Genomic DNA, 9,166 nt, shown 5'->3' with positions numbered 1-9,166 from the left:
TGGATGGCATCACCGACTCAATGAACATGGGTTTGGGTGGATTCCAGGAGTTGGTGATGGACAGGGAGGCCTGGTGGGCTGCGGTTCATGGGCTCACAAAGAGTTGGACACGACTGAGCGACTGAACTGAACTGACCTGAACTGAATACATTTCTTGCTACGGTTGTTAAACCCCCGGGCCCACCTGGTTTGAAATAGTCTGAATGTGACCTATTTACGCCTTTCAGTCTCTGGTGCAGCTGAGCCGTGTCATGGAGAGGTTGCTAATCTTCCCCTCCCCCTGCACTCCAGGCCTCCCATCTGGCACACCTTCCTCAGGTGTCAGCTGCGCTGGAAGCTGCTCATCTGAGGCGCTGATCTGTTGTGTGACCTTAAACCACCTCTGGATGATGGTGAGGATGAAAACCCGGAACCTCCCCCTCCCTCATCGACATCCGGGCTCGTGGAGGCTCCTGCTGGTGGCCGGCACAGAGCTGGGTGCAGCTGTTTGCTTTACCACAAGGACAATTTGCGCCCACCCCCTCGGTGCTCCAGGGCACAGCTCCACACCTGTTCTCCACCCTCTAGCCCAGGTGCTGAGAACAATAGAACACCCACTCACCAAGGTCATTACCTTGATGGGGGCAGGGAGAAAGACTGCAGAAGAGAGAGCCCTCTTGGGGAAAGGGAGAAAAGCTCAGGGGAGTTCGAGGACCTGAATCAACACAGTCTAACCTACCTTTCTTTGCTAATGGGGATGTTTAATATCTGTGCTGCCCAAGACAGCCACCAGAACACGAGGCTAGTGAGACTGAGGAACTGAAGTTCCAATTTAATTTAATTTAATTGTTGTTCAGTCGCTCAGTCGTGTCCAACTCTGCGACCTCACGAACTGCAGCACGTCAGTCTTCCCTGTCCTTTACAATCTCCCAAAGTTTGTTCAAAGTTATGGCCATTGAATCGGAGATGCCATCCAACCATCTCATCCTCTGTTGTCCCCTTCTCCTCTGGCCTTCGATTTACCTTTAATTGTAATTTAATTGTGTTAAGTTGCTCAGTCCTGTCTGACTCTTTGGGACCCCATGGACTGTAGCCCGTCAGGCTCCTCTATCCCTGTCATTCTCCAGGCAAGAATACTGGAGTGGGTTGCCATTCTCCTCCTGCATTGCAGGTAGATTCTTTACTGCTTGTTTAACTTTAAATAGCCACACATGCCTAGTGGCTGTCTTATGCAACAGCACCAGTTTTAACAGTTGGCTCTGGAAGACAGGAGGGTGCTACTCTGTTTAAGTAGTAACAGTTGGGACTTCCCTGGTGGTCTACTGGTTAAGAATCCACCCTATAGTGCAGGAGATGTAGGTTCGATCCCTGGTTGGGGAACTAAGACCCTATGTACCACAGAGCCTGTGCACTCAGGAGACCATGTGCCACAACTAGAGTATCCATGCATCCTAACACAGGCAGCAACTAAAACTCGATGCAGCCAAATAAGTAAATATTAAAAATAATAATAACTGTCATCTGTTGAGCACATATTTATGCCAGGTACACGGCATGCATTCCCTTATTTACTCCTCTGCTGTTTAGTTGCTCAGTTGTGTCTGACTCTTTTGCAACTCCATGGACTATAGCCTGCCAGGTTCCTCTGTCATGGGATACTGGAGTGCACTGCCATTTCCTTCTCTTCTTGACCCAAGGATTGAACCTGCCTCTTCTGCTCTTCTGTGTGGCAGGCAGATTCTTTACCACCGAGCCACCTGGGAAGCCCCTATTTACTCCCCACAACCACTCAATAGGAAAGGCGTTATTGTACCCATTTTACAGATGAGGAAACTAAGGATTTGAGTGGCCAAGGTCCCAGAATGAGAAAGTGCTAAAGGCTGAAAGGGAACACCCAAAGTCACCTCTCAAAACCCCTCACAAATAAAATAAACCCAAGGAGCCTGCTGGCTTTGCAGTTGTCTAGCCTCTACAAATGAATGGGGTGTGCAAATTGCTACAGGAATGCAAATCAGCCTATGGTTTGGGGGACAAAAGCTCAGACCCTCTGGTCACACCCTGACTCTAGGCTGCGGGTGGGTGGGGATGGAGGCTGAGTGACAAAGAGGGACCTGGGAGGAAGGAGTACTGGATGGGGGTGGGGCGGGCCAGCTGGTGTCGGGACTCAGGACATCAGCTGGCTGGCGGGCTGGCGGGCTCAGACAATACGCGGGGGGCCTAGTCAGAACCCTCCTCCTCGCACCCTGCCAGCTGCCGTGGGCACCTTCTCTGTCTCCAAAGCGGCCTGTGGGGAGCAGGAGAGCCTGGGAGGCTGGTGGAGGATGCTAGGGAGGTCTATCTCCAGTGACCTAGGCTGGGTAGAGGCGGGGTGGAGGCCAGGGGAGGTTAGGTTCTATGGAGGTCTCCTGGGTGCCAGACTTTGTGCTGTGGGATTTGCATATGTCCTTCCGTTGGCTCCTCCCAAAGTCCCCCTGGTAATAATAATAATGATTATTATTAACAATAGCAGCCCAGTGGGTCATGCTGAGCCCGCCTGGCTGGGTTGAAGGCGTTATCTCAGTTAATCCTCAGGACTGCTTTGGGAACCAAGGACTTCATTATCACCCTTTTCCAAAGGAGGAAGAGGAGGCTGCGAGTGGTTAAGTGACTTGCTCAACCTTGCAAATTTAAACAAAAAAGCCCCTTCTTCACTTCCATCTCCCACCCTTTCCATTTAAAACTTTTTTAGAGTTTTGCAGGTTATAGCTGCTTGCTGTATTGTGCTGTTTATACCTTTTAACTGTTGAACAGACCAAAGTCAGAATGTTACTTTGACACTTGAGACTTATATGAACTTTATAAATTCTATTGTATATTATATAATAGCATCCCTAAGTAAAGTTTTTGGAAACACATCCATGCTTATTGTTTACATATTGTTTATGGCTGATTGCTACAACAGCAGGCAGGCTATGTTTTACTATCTGTCCATTGACATATTAAAAGTTTGCTTACCCTATCCTCCCCTTAACCCTATAGATAACTCCAGAGGGAGGTTTGGTCTCCTGAGGGTCTTTCTTCCTCTGACATCCCCTGACCCTTGACAGCTATTGACCCTAGCATGTTACTTTCCATTCTACCAGCAGGAGTGTGATACGGTGTTCATACATTCATTTCACAAGTATATTGAAGCACCTTCTGTGTGCTATGCACTGGTCCTCGCATGAGGTACAAAACAGGTGTAGTCCTTATCTGCAGATATCGATCACACAGCACATCTCTAAATACAAATAGTACAGAGTGCTGTGGACAAGGTGCATGAAAGTTGAAGAGCATTTGACAGGTGAGCCAAGTTAATCTGCCCATCAGGGAGAACTTCCTGGAGGAGGTGATGGTAACATTTGAGGCCTAAAAAATTAGTGGTTCCTGATGTTAGGATATCTCCTTTTTGACTCACCTCTGTCTGTCCTTCATTTCAATTCCTTCCCCTCTCCTTGAAACCTATAGATCTTGACTCAAATGAGAAACCTGTCTTAGGCAGTGAAACACAGATAAAGGAGAGGCATTCTCCTCTCCATTGTAAGTTGAGGCAATGAGTGAGAGGCAGCATGCTGGAAGAGGAAGGTGGATAAATGGACAGTCACTCTTTTAAAAATTATTATATGATAAATGTGTAATAATTAAAAGTTTATTAATTCTGCAGTTGATTCATTTATAAACATTCACCAAATATTAATTGAGCATTTACTGGGCATCAGGCACTGTTCTAGGCCCTGGGAATACTGCAGTGAACCAGACAGATCAAAATCCCTGCCCAGTGGATCTTCTCACATTCTATTACAGGGGGCAGTAAGTAACGAATTTGGTCTGTTAAGCGGTGATCACCACCATGCAGAAAAATAAAACAGAGCAAGTGGCAGACAGACGATCTGAAATAAGGAGGTGAAGGAAGGCCCCTCCTGAGAAGGTGACAGGTGACAGTTTGAGCAGAGGGCTGAGCAGTCTGTGTTGGTATCTGGGGGAAGTATTCATTACCGGAACACTAAGCATGAAATTTGAATCAATGGCATTCTCAAGTCATGAAATTCTAAGTAATAGAATTCTGGGACCATGGAATGCTAATCAATACTTTTCTGGTGCCATAAAATTCCAGTCAATAAAATTCTCTGGTTGTGAAATTCTAACTCATAGAACCCTGAATCTGTGAAATTCTTATCAACTGGGAAACCTCCCTGCAAAACCAGCTACGGAGGGGGTGTGGCAAAACCTTAGTGATCAGTGGGAGTAACCAGGTGAAGGGAGGAAGAATGCTTAGGGGGAGGGGATGCACAGCATGTACTAAGGTCCTGTGCCAGGAAGGTGGAAAAGCTGGGATCTGGAACCTGCCCCTCACCCGGGCATTCAATTGAAAAGATAATCTATTGCAAAAGGATCCATTGCTTCACCTTTGAGTCATAACACCTGAGTTTCATCTGCAGCAAGGCTGGTAAAAATAACAAGCCCAGAGGTACACCTCTGGATGAGCCAGGCCCCAATTCCACATCTACCTTTATTTTCTTGGGCTCCAGAATCACTGCAGACAGTAGCTGAAGTCATGAAGTTAAAAGATGCTCACTCCTTGGAAGAAAAGCTCTGACAAACCTAGACAATGTATTAAAAAGCAACGTATTAAAAAGTGCTATTTTGTAAATAGCACTTTACAAAAGTCCTATAGTCAAAGCTATGGCTTTTCCAGTAGTCATGTATGGATATGAGAGTTGGACCGTAAAGAAGGCTGAGCGCCGAAGCATCAATTGCTTTTGAACTATGGTGCTGGAAAACACTCTTAAAGAGTTCCTTGGACAGCAATGAGATCCAACCAGTCAATCTTAAAGGAAATCAACCCTGAATATTCATTGTAAGGATTGATGCTGAAATTGAAGCTCCGATACTCTGGCCACCTGATACAAAGAGCCAACCCACTGGAGAAGATCCTGACACTGGGAAAGATTGAGGGCAGGAGGAGGGGGCAACAGAGGATGAGATGCTTGGATGGCATCACCGAATCAATGGACATGAGTTTGAGCAAACTCCGGGAGATAGTGAAGGACAGGGAAGCCTGGCGTGCTGCAGTTCATGGGGTCACGAGTCGCACATGACTTAGCGACTGAATGACGAGACAACAACACCTGCAATCAGTCCTGTGGCCTCTGTAGCCTTCTCCCTACTGCATTGAATGAGAGAACTCTGGAGTGACTTGTATCTGGGCTTCAGTCCTGCCCTTCCCCCTTGTGAGTATTAGCCACAGTAGGGTATCATCCAAGACCCCTTCTTCTCCCCATCCCCACATTTATTATTCATTGCTCCATCAGTATTATTATTAATGATAGCAATGGCTGCCATTACCCATGCCAGTCTTGAAACCAAGTGAGCTATAATCACTGCTACTGTAAGTCCCTAAACTGTTTGTTACTGCAAAATGAGTAAGAAAAGAATGTCTAGAAGTTTTATGGCAATTTGACATTGCTCTGACATTCGAGCATGTGATTATTTTTCAAATAATTCATTTTCATTGTATTTTATAAAATGTTGGTCCACGGGTGGATTGGAAACAGTAAGCTGGTCCCTTATCACAGATAGGAAAAGCTCTGCTTTATTCACATTAGCCATTCAAAACTCACAACAACCCTTGTGCAGCTGGTACTTTTTTTTTTTTTTTTTTTTGCTGTGCCATGTGGCTCATGGGGATCTTAGTTTCCTGACCAGGGATCGAACCCGTCCCCCCTGCAGTGGATGTGTGGAGTCCTAACTACTGGCGCGAGAGTGCTCAGTCACTCAGTTACGTCCGTCTCTTTTGCAACCCCATGACTGTAGCCCATCAGACTCCTCTGTCCATGGGATTCTGCAGGCAAGAATACTGGAGTGGGCTGTCATTTCCTCCTTCAGGGGATCTTCCCAACCCAGGGATTGAACCTGTGTCTTCTGTGTCTCTTGCATTGGCAGGCAGATTCTTTACTACTGAGCCACGTGGGAAGCCCCTAACCACTGGATTGCCAGGGCATTCCCAGTTTGTACTTTTATTATTTTCATTTTATAGTTGAAGAAACTGAGGCTCAGAGAAGTGGCATGCACACAGTGCCCAAAACCACACAGCAAGTGGCAGGGAGGGTATTCCAGGAAAGCTGAACTCTTGGGAATATCTCCCTCCTCCCTTCTGGCCTCCACTTCTCTAGCCCCGCTGCCATCTGGGTTCAGGCTCTTCACCATAACCTGGTCACTGTCACCTCCTGGGTACCTACCTGTTTCCTTCCCTGACTCCTTAGTGATGGTTGCAGCACCAAGACCTGCTCTGGTGACATTCCTGCTGCGGCTACCGTTTGATGCCTTCCCCCCCCAACATCTTCTGGGATGCTAAGAATGGTCTATATAGTTGGTAGCCACATGTGGAGATGGGGCATCTGAAACGTGGCAAATGCAACACTGGAACTGAATTGTTAGTTTTATTTAATTATAAATAAGTATGTGTGGCTTATATAGGCTTCCCTGGTGGCTCAGATGGTAAAGGGCCTACCCACAATGCAGGAGACCTGGGTTCGATCCCTGGGTCAGGAAAATCCCCTGGAGAAGGAAATAGCAACCCACTCCAATATTCTTGCCTGGAAAATCTCTTAGGCAGAGGAGTCTGGTGGGCTACAGTCCATGAGGTTGCACAGCGTCGGACATGACTGAGTGACAAGCACCTTCACCTTCATATGTGGCTAATGGTTACTGTCCTGGATAGTGCAGATCTTGAGAGGAAAAAGTCCAAACCTCACACAGCATTTAAGGTCTTCGGTTTTGGATAAGGAAATTGCTGACGGACTTCTGGTCTAGCAGTCATAAAGTGAGGCCTTTTGAGTCTGACAAATCTGTGTCCAGTAGCTATGTGGCACTGGGCATTTATTTAACCTCTCTGTGCCTCTAAGTCCTCATCTGTGAAATGCGACTAAGAGAAGTTCCTACCTCTGGGCTTAATTAGGTTCCACTTACAGTCTTTAGCATACTGCTTCCCTCTGCACCAGCCCACCAAGCTGCATGGCTCCATGCTTTTTCGGTCCTGTCCTCTCTGTCTTTTCTTCCTCTCTGCATCTGGGCAAACTGAGGCTCTGAGTGGGTTTAACTTTCCCAGCGGCCCCCAGGAAGCATCAGGGAGGGTAAGGTTTAGGTCACTAGGCCTCTTTAGACTTTACCACCTGATATCTGTGTGATCTCAGGCAAGGTACCTACCTGCTCTGAGCTTGGTTTTCACTTCTTCAAAATGGAAACAGATCAACCTTACCTCATAGCATTCTTTTTTTTTTTTCTTTTCTCAATAGCATTCTTGAGAGAATTAAGAATGATTAAGAATTAATAATGATTAAGTGAGACAACGTGTGCTTAATACATAGATAACTTCTCAAGGTCAGCTATTATTGTTGTTTTCTCCTTATTTTAATATTTACTTATTTAGACTGTATTAATAATTATTCATAATCTTTCTAGCCCAGCACTCTTTCCCCTGCTTTCAAAGAATGGTTTCTTGGGACTTCCCTGGCGATCCGGTGGTTAAGACTCTGCACTCCCACCGCAGAGGAGGTGGGTTCGATCTCTGTGAGTAAGAGCTCACATGCCACATGGGGTGGCCAAAAAAAGAAAAAGTGGTTTGTGGCCTAAAAAGTGAAAGTTGCCCAGTTGTGTCCAACTCCTTGTGACACCATGGACTGTAGTCCAGCAGGCTCCTCTGTCCAGGGGATTCTCCAGGCAAGAATACTGGAGTGGGTGATCATTCCTTTCTTCAGGGGACCTTCCCGACCCAGGGATTGAACTCAGCTCTACTTGCATTGCTTTACCATCTGAGCCACCAAGTCTAAGACATAAGCTGGCCTTGGAGTCTAAACTGATTACAGAAGGAGGAGCTGATAAGGGGGCGAGGGACAGGCGTAGAAGCTGGGAATCCGGAGGTGGCAATGACCCAGGGCCACTTCTTGTGTGTGTGTGTGTGTGTGTGTGTGTGTGTGTGTGGAGGCGGGTGGGGGGGGGGGTAGTCCTGGCTCTTTCTGGGCCCCAAATGGGTATCTGTTGCTGAGCAGGAGCCTACCTTGCTTATGGCTGGCTGGGCCTGGGAAGAGGCTTTGGGGGTCAAGAAGACCAAGATGAAGGTCCCACAACTGCAGAAGTATCTGCAACCTGGAAAGGTGCCACCGATGATCAGAGATGGCCTAGAAATTATGGCTCTGAGAGTTATGCCCAAGCACCTATGGCAGGTCCAGCCTCCAAGTTGAAGGAGAAGCCTCTCCCTGCGTTCTGCCCAGGACTGGGAGCAAGGCAAGGCCACTTCATTCCCTGGGAGACAGAGGGTACCAAGAATGTGCACTGGCTTAGTGTCCTAATGTGTTCTGAGTTCGAATCCTATGTCTTTCACTTAGGATTGGGGCAGTTGGGACTTTACAGCCATATAGACTAGACACTATTATTAGCTGTGTGACTTTGGGCAAATCTTCTGACTTATCTGAGACTCCATTTCCAAATAACTGAGCAGGAAGTACACTTACTCAAGGTGATTGTGAGGATTCAGAGCTTAGAGTGGTGCTTGGCACAGGACTGTGCTGTGCTGTTTAGTTGCTCAGTTGTGTCCGACTCTTTGTGACCCCATGGACTGCAGCCCTCCAGGCTCCTCTGTCCATGAGGATTCTCCAGGGAAGAATACTAGAGTGGGTTGCCATGCCTCTCTCAGGGGATCGAACCCAGGTCTCCCGCTTTGCAGGCGGATTATTTACTGTCTGAGCCACCAGAGAAGACCAAGAATACTGGAATGGGTTGTCTATCCCTTCTCTAGGGGATCTTCCTGACCCAGGAATTGAACCAGGCTCTCTTGCATTGTGGCTGTATTCTTTACCAGCTGAGCTACCCAGGAAGCCCTAGCACAGGACTAGCGCTCTTTAAATATTAGTTACAGTTATGGAGGTACTCAAACTTTCTGATCTACAGGGTCCTATTCCAGTGAACACTTGGGATTAGGATCAGGTCACATACAAAGCGGAGGCTGAGAGTTTCAGTCTGGGGTCAGGTCCCAGCTCTGCCATATGTGACTATGGGCAGGTCCCTGGACCCTCTGCACCTTCACTTTCTTTTCTGTACAATGGGGAGAACTTTAAAGTTTGGAAGTGCCTGGCCCTCCGTAAAGGGCTAGTGAGGCTCCATTTCCTTCATG

Source organism: Budorcas taxicolor, chromosome 13 (assembly GCF_023091745.1).
Source record: "Budorcas taxicolor isolate Tak-1 chromosome 13, Takin1.1, whole genome shotgun sequence".
Taxonomy (NCBI): domain Eukaryota; kingdom Metazoa; phylum Chordata; class Mammalia; order Artiodactyla; family Bovidae; genus Budorcas; species Budorcas taxicolor.
Note: the sequence above shows the minus strand (reverse complement) of the source record.